Consider the following 15,303-nt stretch of genomic DNA (forward strand, 5'->3'; position numbering starts at 1 on the left):
AAAGTGCTTTCTTTTTGACTCATTGCCTCCTTTCACCTATTGGTGTCTTTGTTTGCACTAGACCAGTTTGACTGAAAGCATTATAATAGTCTCTAACTACTATTAATGTAGAAAATATACTGATGGTGCCTAATAACTTTATTTGTTCTGGAAGTCCAGAAATTACTTTTGTGTCATTTAAAGTTCTGCAGGAGTCAAGAAAACTCTGCAGTATGTGAGTGTATGCACCAAGCTTTGACTTACCGTATGTGTATCCTCACAACTGAATTGTGAGAAACCTTGTCCTTCAGGTAGGATTCTGGGGCCTGATTTAAGGAATTTTGATTAAAGTCACTGGGAGGCTTTCAACTCACTTCAGTAACCAAAATAATAATAAGCCAACTCTTACATAGCACTTTTGATCAGTAGGTTCAAAACCTTTTTAAAGGTCAATATTATTATCCTGTCTTTTTAGTTCAGGAAGCTCAGGCACAGACAGGGAACTATCTTGACCAAGGCTTAAGGCCAGAAAGCAGAGCCAGCCAGTATTAGACTTTCATTCCCTGATGTCTCTGTACTCTCCTCTCATGACTGATCATGTTGGCTTAAATAGAAAAAGTATCATATCGAAGGGTAATATTTTTGCCCTTATTTGTCCCTCATTAGTCTTTTGTAATACATAAAAGCATAAAGAAGTTCTACACTTGGGTTCATCAGATTTGATTCTGCGAGTTTAGTTTTGGCCTCATTATCTAAAAGCAAACTATTTCATATTTGGCGAGCTGGCCGAAAGATATTAAATACACATTGGAAAAGCTTGTAGAAACCAAACTGAGGATGTGCAGTTACCTTAAGATGGAAAACAATGTCATTGACTAATTTTTCTTGAGCCTCTTCTGGATTAGAAACAGTTTCTCTCCAGAATATATTCTCGATCTGCTAGATCATTTTGCTTCTTTGTTGACCTCTACAGTCTGTTCATGGCTTCTTTTTCTGTCCCCTTTCACACTGTCTTTCCCTTGTTCTTATTTTGCCCTCTGACACTTCAAATATTCTCATCTATGGATTAGACCAGTGTTCCTCAAACTTCTTTAAAGTGTTTCCCCTTACTGGCTCCCATGGAAACCCAAGAGTCCCAGGAGCAGGTAGGATGTCTTCAGCTTACGCATTTCTAAAGCTTTATGTACCACCACTACACAGAATCACAGAATCACAGAATCCCAAGGGTTGGAAGGGACCTAAAAAGATCATCTAGTCCAACCCCCCTGCAAGAGCAGGGTAACCTACAGTACATCACACAGGAACTTGTCCAGGCGGGCCTTGAATATCTCCAGTGTAGGAGACTCCACAACCCCCCTGGGCAACCTGTTCCAGTGCTCTGTCACTCTTACAGTAAAGAAGTTCTTCCTGATGTTAACGTGGAACTTCCTATGCTCCAGTTTACACCCATTGCCCCTTGTCCTATCACTGGATATCACTGAAAAAAGCCTCGCTCCATCATCCTGACACCTACCCTTTACATATTTGTAAACATTGATGAGGTCACCCCTCAGTCTCCTCTTCTCCAAGCTAAAGAGACCCAGCTCCCTCAGCCTCTCCTCATAAGGGAGATGTTCCACTCCCTTAATCATCTTTGTGGCTCTGCGCTGGACTCCTTCAAGCAATTCCCTGTCCTTCTTGAATTGAGGGGCCCAGAACTGGACACAATATTCCAGATGCGGCCTCACCAAGGCTGAGTAGAGGGGGAGGAGAACCTCTCTTGACCTACTAACCACTCCCTTTCTAATGCACCCTAAGATGCCATTTGCCTTCTTGGCCACAAGAGCACATTGCTGGCTCATGGTCATCCTCCTATCCACCAGGACCCCCAGGTCCCTTTCCCCTTCACTACTTTCCAGCAGGTCAACCCCCAACCTGTACTGGTACATGGGGTTGTTCTTCCCCAGATGCAAGACTCTACACTTGCCCTTGTTAAATTTCATCAAGTTTCTCCCCGCCCAACTCTCCAGCCTGTCCAGGTCTCGCTGAATGGCAGCACAGTCCTCTGGTGTGTCAGCCACTCCTCCCAGTTTTGTGTCATCAGCAAACTTGCTGAGGGTGCACTCAGTTCCCTCATCCAGGTCACTGATGAAAATATTAAACAGCACCGGTCCCAGCACCGACCCCTGAGGAACTCCACTAGTCACAGACCTCCAGCTAGATTCTGCGCCATTGACCACAACTCTCTGCCTTCTTCCTTTCAACCAGTTCTCGATCCACCTCACTACTTGATCGTCAAGCCCACACTTCCTTAGCTTATCTATGAGGATGCTGTGGGAGACAGTATCAAATGCCTTACTGAAATCAAGAAAAACTGCATCTACCGCTCTACCATCATCCCTCCACCTAGTCACTTCCTCATAGAAGGCTATAAGGTTGGTCATACATGACTTCCCCCTCATAAAACCATGTTGGCTGTTCTTAATGACCCCCTCATCCTTGATATGCCTAGTGATGGAGTCAAGAATAAGTTGTTCCATCACCTTTCCAGGGATGGAGGTAAGGCTGACCGGTCTATAATTACCCGGGTCCTCCTTCTTGCCCTTCTTATAGATTGGTGTGACCTTTGCCATCCGCCAATCCTCAGGCACCTCGCCCGTTTCCCACGACTTACCAAAGATGATGGAAAGTGGCCTAGCAATGACCTCCGCCAGCTCCCTCAGCACCCGTGGGTGCATTCCATCCGGACCCATCGATTTACAGATGTCCAGATTGCATAGCTGATCCCTAACCCAATCCTCATCTACCAAAGCAAACTCCTCCTTTGTCCTGACTCCTTCTGGGGCTATAGAAATCCGGGGCCCTCGGGGAGAGTCTGCAGGAGTAAAGACAGAGGCAAAGAAGGCATTCAGCACCTCTGCCTTCTTTATATCCTCTGTCTCCAGGGTACCCACTTCGTTCAGCAGTGGGCCTATATTGCCTCTTGTGTTAGTTTTATTTGCTATGTATTTGAAGAAGCCCTTTCTATTGTCTTTAACCCGACTAGCAAGATTGAGTTCCAAGGAGGCCTTAGCTGTCCTAATTGCCTCCCTACATCCTCTAACAACTGTCCTATATTCCTCCCAAGCGGCCAGCCCCTCCTTCCATAATCCATAGATTCTCCTTTTCCACTTGAGTTTGCCCAGCAGCTCCTTGTTTAACCACGCCGGTCTCCTAGATCCCTTACTTGACTTCCTACTCACTGGGACGCTCCGATCCTGAGCTTGGAAGAAGCGGTCCTTGAATGCTAACCAACTATCTTGAGCCCCTTTACCGCCTAGTACACTTTCCCATGAGACTTCCCTTAGCAGTTGACTGAAGAGGCCAAAGTTGGCCCCTCGGAAATCCAGAACTGTGGCTTTGCTAGGTATTCTATTCCTCCCACACAGGATCCTAAATTCCACCATCTCATGGTCACTGCAGCCAAGGCTGCCATTGACCGTCACCACTTCGACCAAACCCTCCTTGTTGGCGAGTACTAAATCTAGCAGCGCTGCTCCCCTAGTTGGTACGTCCACCATTTGCATTAAGAAATTATCATCAATGCACTCGAGGAACCTCCTAGACTGTGAATGACTGGCTGTGTGAGTCTTCCAGCAAATATCGGGGTAATTAAAGTCCCCCACGACGACTAAGGCATGTAGTCGCGAGGCTACTTCCAGTTGCCTGTAGAAAGCCTCATCAACTCCTTCGTCCTGATCAGGAGGTCTGTAATAGACCCCCACAACTGTATCACCCGTGCCAGTCAGCCCCTTGATTCGTACCCACAGACATTCCACTTGCTCCTCATCCGACCCCGGACAGAACTCAATACATTCTAGTTGCTCTCTCACGTAAAGAGCCACTCCACCACCTCGCTTTGCTGACCTATCTTTCCTAAAAAGGACATAGCCATCCATGACCACATTCCAGTCATGTGAACTGTCCCACCACGTCTCTGTAATCGCCACTAGATCATAACCTTTAGCCCGCACACAGACTTCTAACTCCTCCTGTTTATTCCCCATGCTGCGTGCATTGGTGTACAGACATTTCAGGGAGCCAGTCCTAGTACCCTTTTTCCCCTGCGGGACAGGGTCTAAAAAGCTATCCTTTCCCACAAGTGAAACAAGAGATTGATAGTCCTCCTTAGCCCGCCATCCTTCAATCCCTAGCATGTTCCTCTTGGGCTTGTCCCCAACAGGCCCTGTTAAATCCCCTCCCCCCTTCATAACTAGTTTAAAGCCCTGTCAATAAGCCCTGCTAACTCCTGCCCCAAAACCCTTTTTCTTCTCTGGGACTGGTGTATCCCGCCTGTCACCAGCAAACCAGGTGTCCCATACAGCAGCCTGTGACTGAAAAACCCAAACCCCTGCCTTTGGCACCAGTCACGTAGCCATACATTAACCTGCAGAGTCTTCTTATATATCCCTTCACCCTCGCTTGCAACAGGTACGGAGGCAAACACCACTTGCGCTCCAGACCCTTTAACCAGCCGTCCCAGGGCCCTGTAGTCTCTCTTCATTGCCCTTACGTTCCTCGTAATAATTTCGTCACTGCCAACCTGAAAAACCAGCAGTGGGTAGTAGTCAGACGGCTGCACCAGTTCAGAGAGCTTCTTTTTAACATCTCTAATCCGAGCCCCAGGCAGGCAGCAGACCTCCCTGTGGGGTGGATCCGGTCGACAAATGGGCCCTTCTGTTCCCCTCAGAAGGGAGTCACCCACCACAATTACTCTTCTTTTCTTCTTGGTTGGAGAAGTTCTGAGGTATGTGGGTGAGTGACTAGCCCTGGGTGACTCACTAGATAGATTTGCCTCACCATCTCCATTCACCTGGCCCTGAAGTTCCAAGACCTCGTACCTGTTATCCCTTTTGAATGCTTTCATGAGAAAAATATTTGAGGATTTGAGAACCACTAAGCTAGGCCAACCTCAGCTGAAAATCCTATGGAGCAGAGATAAAAGGTTGCCTAAACATGGGAGCCTTCCTCTAGACTTAGGAGCTGGGCAGATGCCAGCTGCACCTTTCTCATGGCCAGCATTGCTGAGTCTCCTGTTGCATGTTGGTTCGATGTGGCTGTGAGTGTGACTTGGAAGGGGTAGGGCAGAAGTCAGTAATGTCTTCTCCCTCAGTCGTCTCCATTAAGTCCTAAAAGTACTTTTGTGGAAAGGGAGTTTCTTCTCTGCTTTCTGCCCTCACTGGCAGTTGGGTTGGTTCTCTGCAATTTGCAGTGTGGAAACATAGAACTTCCTAGGTCAGGAATGTGGTTCCAAAATGGTCTTGAATGTGAGGATTTGACCATTGAAGGTGTTGGTGTGGTTTCAAGTTTCTTGTCTCTGACTGTTAAGGGAGTTCTCTAAGGAAAAGGCTGATTATCCAGTCTTTTCTTTTGCTGCTTCTTCTCACAGGTGACCATATGTTTACTTGCACTTATGCATGTATCTGCTGCTAGGCTGTGGGTATAGCATGGATTGCAGGACTTCTAGGATTTCATATTGCATATTCTGAATTTTCACATAAACCTTTGTGTGTTTGTGTACAAACTCTCACTACCAATTTTGATATTCCCCCCCGACCACTGAAAAGCAGAGGGATTTTCCTTTATGAGTTATAATTTACTCCTGGAGAAGCACCTGTTCACTTTTATTCGCATATTTAAGAGGAGTAGTAAGAGTGTTACTGCCTACCCCTTTGCTCTAAGGATGTTATGTCTTTAGAAATAATATTTTTCTTTCTACCCTCAAGATGGCCACTGTCTAGCAGAGGCATAAATTGCCAGACTATCTATAAATCACATCATGTGCTGTATCACTTTGATGTACTTGGTCATGGTTGCCTGGGTTTTCCTAGTCTTATTATCTCTGAAGAATTTGACCATGCTTGAAGAGAAGATTATTTTTAAACATGACGTTTTCAGAATTCTATATTTATCTCTTAGCAATCTTTATATATAGTAAATGAAGATGACTGTACAAGTGCTCTGGAAAGAAACAGACTTTAATTCATTAAAATCTAAATTTGCAAATACAGTACCCAACTGGGAACCCAAATTTAGATGCTTAATTGAGTTAGCAGGGATTGGAGAGGAAGAAGGCAGGGGATTTGGTTTTGTGTTTTCAGCCAGGTAATTACTGTGTAGTAATATACTTCTAAAGTTTTAATTTCAGACATAGGACATAATTAGCATGCATATAAATGAAACACAGAAATGTCTTGGATTGTGGTATGATGCTCAAACCATTAGTAAAAAAATAATGTGAGAAGAAAGGATCATCTCAAAGATCAGTTTAAAGTGTAAAAAGAAAATGGCAGTTTCCTCTGAGAATGGAATTGGGTGTCCATGTTTATCGCAGAGAGTCAAACGGCTTGATTTGTGTTGTTTTATGCAGTTTTTCTCCTACTTTTTATTCAGTAGCTGAGCTTTTACTTTTTAACAAAGCTACCAGAAGCACTTCCCAAAATGTCTCTGTTGATGAATCCAACTGACACTACTACCCTTGGCATCAGTTCGTATACTGCAGAATTTTCTTTAATGGGGAGGTTTGGGGTTTTTTTGTTTGGATTTATTTTTATTTTTAAGAAATGTCTTAACACATCCCATGCTGTGAAATAGCAGTATTTGGCTAAGAGGTTTAGCCCTCCATTTTTTGAAGTATCATTCGTCCTTTATTTAAAGGCTATTTATTATTTCAATTTTTTTACTGTGGAATCTACCATAAGACCTACAGAAAGCCTGGAAACTGATTTTGGCTAATTCATCTTTTAAATCTTTATTATTTAGTTTGGCATGTCTTTGTATAAGCAGAATCTAATGTGCACAAATTAAATTCCTCTACTCATCAACCACTTAAACCCTGTACTTCTAAACAAGCCCACCAAAACGAGACCTGTTCTAATGTCATTAAAGTCAGAATATTTGGTATGCTGTGGCTACAAAAATGTTATCAGATATGGATTCATGAAGGTTACGTGACCTTTGGTCTCGTTTATAAACGTGATCATGGGAAAAGGAAAAAACAGCAGTCAAGAAGACTGAATTCTGAATTTCCATGCAAAATCAGTGGTTTAGGGGCATATTCTGTGACCCTGTGAAATTCATTCCAATGTTTCTGCCCTTTTATTTTGCATCTGTGGACTGGCAATGGTGCTTGCCTCCCCTGCAGAAGTAATGTGAGTACTTTCAGACAGTTGGGCAGAAGGAGCTGTAGAAATACAGAGATTATAAAGGAGCAAATTATATTCCTTTTATGGTAATCATATTCTCCTTTTTGTTGAGGTTTATTTCAAGCAAAGTAATTGCAGGGGTGAAACTGCATAGGCATAATTTAGATTTCAAGAGAGGGGGTAAGAAGGAGGAGATGAGGGTGGTTGTATTTTAAGACCTAGAAGACACCATTAAGTAGCTGATAATCCTTGAGAAGGAAGGGATTCTTTGTGGAGTGAACTTCTTTATCTTCTGCTATATTTAGAGGGCAAGATAGAGTAAATATTTCATGATTAAGCATTCTCTTTTTTTTATGTTTAATTTCTCAACTATGTTTCCTCTTAAAAATATACCTGCCTGTATCATTCTGATTCAAGCAATGTTTAGCATGACATGTATGTTACAAGATTTCCTCCAGAGCTGAAAAGCTTCATTAGTCCACACCAGGTTGTATCCAGCCATTTCATTGAGATTTCATTGAGCACCTTTGGCAGCTGGGAGCTGCAAGAAAAGGGATTAGCAAGTGTTTGTCTGACACACACTGATCCCAGCACCTGCTGATTGGATTGAAGTAATCCTTTTACAAGTTACAAAACTCTATTATCAGAGCATTAAGAGAAGGGGAGGCAGTGATATACGCTACATCAAGGGTATATTAATTTAGGTAAACAGAATGTAGGTTGCCATTTAATGTACTTGTGAATTACCGTCATTCTTGCAAAAGTTGCATGATAGCCTACACTGGTAGATAACGCCACGCAGTGCTCATGCAAAGATGATACTTCTCTAGAAACCCAAGGGCAATCACTTAAAATTTTTTTAGATGGCATGCTTAAAGCACAATTGCTATGTACATGCTTAGCTGTTTAGAGTAATCTTTACATCTGCCCTTTGCATCTAAAAATATAAAATTGAAACTGTGGAATGACATTTTTTTATTGTTGGCTGACATCACCATGGAGCTTAATTTATTTCCAAATAATACAACCTATTTGAAACGATCTAGGGATATGATTCTTAACCAAACTGAATGGTTGCTGTGACAGAGAATTGCCTCCCTCTGTTTTGTTTTTACTTTTCCTTCATCACCTACCGTATTGTGTATGATAGTAGTAGTGGTTTATGCCAAATTACTAGCAAAGCTTCATAAGAGTTTTCTTATTTCCTTAATTAAATAAATACTTAATTGAAAAGGGTTCAAAACTATTCTTTTCAGTGGTATAATCAGGTACTGAGAAAAATGAGAAATATTAGATAAAAACACGTTATGGTAGTAATATGGCTGCAAAAGCTGAGGAGTAAAAAGAATTTCTCAGTGTATTTTATCAAGGCCAAATACGAATTTCCAGGTTTTGTTTTCCTAGATTTTTTCATCTGTGGTTACTTAGTTCTGACTGATAATGTCAGGACATCCAGGATGGCACAGGACAAGTTAGAAAAGAGAAAGGAGCCTTCAGCCTGAAATGACTTACTAATCAGATGATGAAATCTTGGCTACAGTAAAGTCAGGAGTGTTACCATTGAGAGTAGCAGATGCAGAACGCTCCCCAGGGTTGAAAGTATGTGAGACTTTACAGCCAGATGTTAATTACTGAGCTTTCTTCCAGATACAAGCTCTGTGTCATACTAACAATGAGTTGCCACAATGGGATTTTTATTTTTATATGTATATATATATATACTCAATGTAACTAGCCCAGTAAAGTCACATTTCTCTACCATTAATGTTGAAAACTTGATTTGCCATGTTAGAACTAAGGCTAATGCTTTTAATGGCAGGTATGCAGTGACATTTCAGAGACGGAGCTGGTCTTGATAACAGCTATAGGCTCTGCATTATTGCGGGTTGGTTGGTTCAGAGCACCAGAAACATCTATGGTGTTTCAATAGAACTGTAATTATTGGAAAGAACTGATTTTCTTAACATGTTAGTTGATCACAGACTTAAATAGGTTGTGACAGCACATCCCCCTTTTGTTTAAGGTCTGCTTTGTTAAGGAAGAAAGGTAGAAAAGATATGGGCATAGTCTGGCTCTGCTCCTGTGTTTTCTTCTATGTGGGGCACCACTGAGAGTATACTTCATGGAAGCAAGTGTGCTTGGCTCCCAGCCTTTGGTCTCTACAAGAACACCATGGCAGCTCAGGGAGAAGACTGACCTTGTCTATAAACCAGGAAGAGCCTAAAGTAACTTCAATATTACTATGACAAGGTTTTAAGAGATACGAAAAATTATTAGAAAATGTGGAAAAACATTATGGTGCTCTGCATGGTCTGAATATGGTCAGGATCATAATAGTGACATATCTCAGGGAGCTTTATTTGAGCAGATCTGGACAAGTGTTGGTGCACCAAAATAGAAGAATAAAGTAATCATAATTTTATAAAAGAGGAGTGTGGAGAAGGAAGGAGAAGAAGACAAATGAACCTTTCTATTGCTATTCCCCGAGTCCGGACTCCAGCCCTGGAAAATAATGAAGCACATATTAAAAAAGAAATTGCTGATTATCTAGCAAGAGATTTTTCAAGGGCATAAAAGGGAGATAAGTGCGAGGGTCTCGTTTAAGAGGATGGAGAAGGCTGGAGTCTTTCCTTTGTGCATTTGCTAATCTCCTCCATCCTTTCCGTTGGATATTGCACAATGAGTAAGAATGTGCACAATTACACAAAGAATAAATCTTGCCTTGACAAACTTGATTGCTTTTTATTTAACCAAAACTACAAAACCAGTAGATGAAGTGAAAACAACAGATGCCATTTATCTAGATTTTAATAAAGCCTTGAAACTATCTTATGAATAGTTAATTGAAAAATTAATATAATTTTTTTAGAAGACAGTTATGTGGATTGAAATGTGGCTAAAGGATGATACACAAAAAGTAATGATCAAAAGCTATGTATGGGAGTGTCGGGCAGAGTACCGGAATTGCTGTTAGATCTAGTTATATTCAACTTTTTAAATAATTAGCTGGAAGTGGGTGGAAGTGATAATAACTTTTACAAATGGTACCACAGTGTAAAGTTCTGCACAGAATTGATGACAGAAGAGTAATTCGAAAGTTTGAAAACTTTAGACCTGAAAACCCATACAACAAATAAAGTTAAATTATATTTGAAGAGTCACAAGAGGAGATTTCTATAGTTTGCATAGATCCATTATTTCATGATTTGTGAAGATTATGAATTATATACATGAAGATTTTAAATATATACAGGTGGAAATTATACAGAACAGCAATATTCAGTGTAAGCAGACTTAGGTTAAAATAAATGGATTGGTGATAATTGGTAGCAAATTAATTTTGCAATAGAAAAGCAGTACTGTAGACATTCCTATGCAAAAGCCATCTCAAATAAGGATTACTATTCCTTATTGAAAATATTTGAGTCTTTCCAGAAACACAGTGTATAGTCAGAACAATTTGTATCCCAAGATACAGTAATGAACTTTGTTTTAGGCTTTTATTTTAGATACAGGGCACCTAAATGTTGGAAAGTTTCTTAGTGAGGTCCAAGAAAAAAAGCATTATTTGAAGGCCTGGAAATGGGAAACCAGATAGGCTTCTTTTGTCTCTGAATTGTACAACACTGCGAGTAATATGAGTGGGAACAGAGATATTTAACATGAAGCCACTAATGAGGTATTAAGCCAGAAAAATGAAGGAGACAATCATGTGCTGTGTTGAAAGCAAATTGTCTTTTCCCAGAAAAGTATTCCTTTTACATATAGTCAGTGCAATATGTATAGAAAAACATAAAGAAGTTTAAGCAGAATAGCAAAAACACTGGCGTGTCCTGTGCCAGAACAATGTAGTATACAGGTCAGGAGGAGCAAAGGCAAAAAAAAAAAAAGCTTTTACTTAAGTCAGTTGGAGAGAATAACAAAACAAATTGTTTCAAGTATGGCCATTTAGTGCACAATTTACTATATAATAGCTAAGACAAATTCTCTCCTCTTCAAATTCCTTCTGAGGAATCCACTGAAGCATCACAGCACTGTTTGGCCCTCTGCGTGGCATAACCAGCAGTAGTTTGAAAGCAGCGGCTGTCACAGGTGAAAGGTGTGGATTTGAGAGGTCTCTGTTCACAAGGATTAAGATAATGTCCCCTCCACTTTTTCAACTGACATTTGAGATTCGATTAGACCTGTTGAGATCTGTCAGTTTAAGAGTTGGTGATCTTTTCAGTAGAAGAGACATGCTCAGTCGTGAAAAGAGTGTCTAATGGAGTACCATATAGGAAGTATGTTGTCAAAAATAATTGCTTTTTGTAAAAGCTGAACATCAGCTAACAAAATAGGTGTTTTTAAAACAAGTATCTTGGCAGATACAGGTGATACTATCTGTGAAAAAGGTATTCGGTCTCTTCTTCCAAGTAACAAGTGATAGGACAAGAGGAAATGGCCTCAAGTTGTGCCAGGGGACATTTAGACTGGATATGAGGAAAAATTTCTCCATTGAGAGGGTTGTTAAGCACTGGAACAGGCTTCCTAGGGCAGTGGGGAAGTCATCATCCCTGGAGGTATTTAGAAGATGAGTAAATGTAGTGTTAAGCAGTGGTGGACTTGGCAGTGCTAGGTTAATGGTTGGACTTGATGATCTGGAGGGTCTTTTCCAACCTAAACAATTCTACAAGTCTATGGTTTGGTGATTGACCAGATAATAAGAGGAGTATAATTGCTATATTTATTATAAAAAAAAGAAGGAAAACCAAAGTGGTTTGACACCATATTATAACATCAACTGAGTACTCAGGAGGTTTTACCAAAGCTGAGCCAGGCTGCTGTGCTCTGTCCTTGTACCTGTGTTCAGGCACACTGAATTTGTCTTGATATTTGCCACTGGCATTGGTTCTCTTGGCCAGAGACTCATTGTCTGTGGGACATGTTTTCATCCCCTGGCTGAAAGCCCATCTTTTCTTTTGCAACAGGCATGTCTCACACAATAATAATAGATTTTATAACACATCGCACCTCTCCATGTAATGTTGATGCATCCTTCTTATCTTTGTAGCATGTTTGTTAGCAAGAGTATCTTATGTGTGTATGCAAGGGAAAGTATGAACTCAGTTACCAATTGTCCTTGCAGGTAGGCCTTATAGAAGGAAAAATATGACTTAATGAAATTTAAGGTACATCAAGAGATCTCTCCAAGCAGACAGTGTTTGCTTAAATAATAGCATGTTAAGGGACTTGTCTTGATGTGGACATACTGGTGAAACCAGACCTCCGCTTTTTTCAGCAGGTTTTGAGAAACATTACAGTAACAGTGATGACAACTTCTATTTATTTTACCTGCTGCTCTGGGACAAGAAAAATCATGTGCATGTTTGACATGTTGGTAATGAATTTCTTTTGTACCAGGCAAATGCTGCAGAATGTCTTATGAAAACATCCTAATTAAGGAGTGGATTTGAGTAGACATACAATCTCTAAAATATCAGAAGTTCCACTCAATTTAATGTACATCCAGCAGCTCCCAAGAGAGTGTTTCAAAATCACTAAGCTTCTGTTTAGCAAAATGGGGATGAGTATAGGGGCTCTGAAGGGCTGTAAATGAAACATTACTTAACTCTGAGGGAATTGTCTGACTCCTGAATGTTTTAAAGCAAGCTTCTTTCTCAGTAGCTTTTTTAAGCAAGTGTAAAGCAGATGTTCATATTGTGCAGAGCCATCCATGGGTCTGTTCAAATAGTCAAACACCTTTTCAAGATCTGTCAGGAAGTGCTCCATGGATCTGATCCATGCGATGCAGGTGTTGAAACGACCCAGAAGTTGTTGTCTGATCGAAGTAAAGATTTCAGTGTGTTTTCATTTGAACATTCATTTCTCTTTACACTCAGGATTTCCTGAAAAAGTAAGAGAGAAGTTATTTAAAAATTCATGTGCTCTAAGAGCAATCAAATTACCTTAACCCTGTCACGTTTAACAATTTAAAAAGAAAATAAAATTTCTTTTCAAAATACAGTCCTTGAAATCATCAGATAGACAAGTTGGAGCCAACAGGAAGCTTCTTACTGCAAACAACCCTTCCTTAGGAATCAAATGGTTATGGCCATTTGCCTACAGCTTCATGGATCTCAGTATTTTAGAGACATTCAGTGTTGGCAGTGTATCTGCATAAAACGTCCCTGGAGTCTATGGGACATTGTGATAGGCATGTCAAAATGAATCAGGTTTTAACTGTGGTTTAAAATGGGAAGATGCTACAGGCTGGTCCTTGACTGCCTGATCTCTGCCTGCTACATGCTAAAGAGCTTCTCTGAAGCCAGGAGTCTTGGCTCAGTGGTATTGTAAGATACTGCGCTTTTTTTCCTGTCGCCTCATAAAAATTCTGACATTCCAGCTAGTCTGTACAGGAGGGATTATCTTTTTTTTTTTTTTTATGATGTTCAGGGTACATATCCAGGCACAGGTTTAGCAGGAGAAAAGAATGGGGTCTTTAGCCTCCCTCCTTTCCCCAGTAGCAACAGCTTTTTGGCAAAGACAAGTAAACTACCAGAGGGTGGTTTCATCCTGTTAACTTGTGGGTTAAGACTTGGAACACACTAGCTCCCCTGATGCATGATGGGGCTATGTAAGTCTCACAGTTCCCTATCCATCAGGTCACAGCTCTGTCCACTGTGATGCTTTTTCCTTCATTACAGAAAAGAAGCAATCACACAGTAGGTGTTTTGATTGTATCTGGGCCAGCACTGTGTTTTACTTCCTTTAGAAACCTTTCCTTTAACACAATATATTTCTATGTCCTTAAAGTTATCCTTTCTGGAAGCGTCACTTCTTGAATTGCTTTTCAGTAACAAGATTGATTTACAAATCTCTTGTAAAGACACACACACCCAACAAACCCTGCACAAAACAAAGCTGTGTGTCAGGGGCTCTTTTGTAGCATTCAAGCTGCAAGAGAGAGCAGTATCCTGCTTCGCTGGTCGGGTGAGAAGCATGGTGGAGTGACAGCTTTAGCAGAACTCCCATTTGGCGGAAGACAAGCTGCAAGCTTTTTGCACCTTCTGTTAAACCTGCTGAGAGGGCATGAGAGCCTTTCTTCTTTAAAGCAAGCTTAGGAAGAATTCGGCATAACAGAGATTGTCTGAGGAAAAGGTTTTCTAAGCAATTAAACTGCTTTTTGTACTTTTCAGTGAACCCTTTCCATGAGCTTTTTCTACACAAGCTTTTTTTGCTGCAGATTGGGCTGTATTAGTGAGTCCTCCATCAGGAGCTGCTGTGATTGATGTTTGGGCCAGAGCCACTCACAGCCCTGCTCCTGACCCCCACCCAGACTCTGAGCTTGGCCCCTAAACTGTCCCTTTTTTAACCAGTTTAAGGGTGTTAACTTCCATCTACCTTGTTCAGCCAGCCTGTAGCAGACCCCTGCTGTAATGTCACCTGTCCCTACCCTCCCTTCAATCCTGACCCATAAATAAGCTGTCATTCTGCTCATCATCTGTCCTCAGGCAGAGCTCCATGCACTCCAGCTGGTCATTGACATAATGGGCAATACCTCCTCCTTGTCTCCCCTGCCTATCCATCCTAAAGAGTATGTACCCTTCCATTCCAGCACTCCAATCATAGGAGCCATCCCACCATGTCTCAGGTGATCCCGGTAAGATCGTAGCCCTGCATGCATGCATATGTCTCTAACTCCTCTTGCTTATTCCCCATGCTCTCTGTGTTTGCATAGAGCCATTTAATTTGGGCCCACAATGAAGCTGACTTACTGGCTGGAGTGGGTGCAATTCCTTTGTGCTGCTATTTAGGTGCTCTCCTACTGTCCTGCAATCCCCCTCCAGGCTCTGGGCATCTCTTGCTGGCACGGTCATCAGACTGGTAGGAGTGGGATGGACTGTGGTTCCCCTCCCATGGAAAGATGACAGGCTGTATAAGGTAATTTGGCTGTATAAGTAGGCTTACAGTACCAGATGATCACTTACTTAATTTTGATGTTAAAGCAAGGGGAAGATTTCTGGTTTTGCCCACCATTCCTCCTTTCTGCTGTCTTCCACTCTTCTACTTGGGGGATTTTCAGGGCTAAAGGAGTAGGTTTTTATTTCACTTTTGGCAAACTTTGGAACCCAGTTTCTGGTCCACTGCTGTAGTGCATCCCTAGGTTTGGGACATCTGCAAA

The 15,303-nt window shown here is 41.5% G+C and overlaps 1 protein-coding gene across 10 annotated transcripts in view; it reads left to right on the forward strand.

Annotated features, from left to right (window-relative positions):
- The window catches only part of PTPRN2 (protein tyrosine phosphatase receptor type N2), a 667,916-nt gene that overhangs the window by 587,757 nt on the left and 64,856 nt on the right, over positions 1–15,303 (forward strand). The gene's annotated exons all lie outside the window — the stretch shown is intronic.

The sequence above is a fragment of the Lathamus discolor genome, chromosome 2 (genome assembly GCF_037157495.1).
Source record: "Lathamus discolor isolate bLatDis1 chromosome 2, bLatDis1.hap1, whole genome shotgun sequence".
Taxonomy (NCBI): domain Eukaryota; kingdom Metazoa; phylum Chordata; class Aves; order Psittaciformes; family Psittacidae; genus Lathamus; species Lathamus discolor.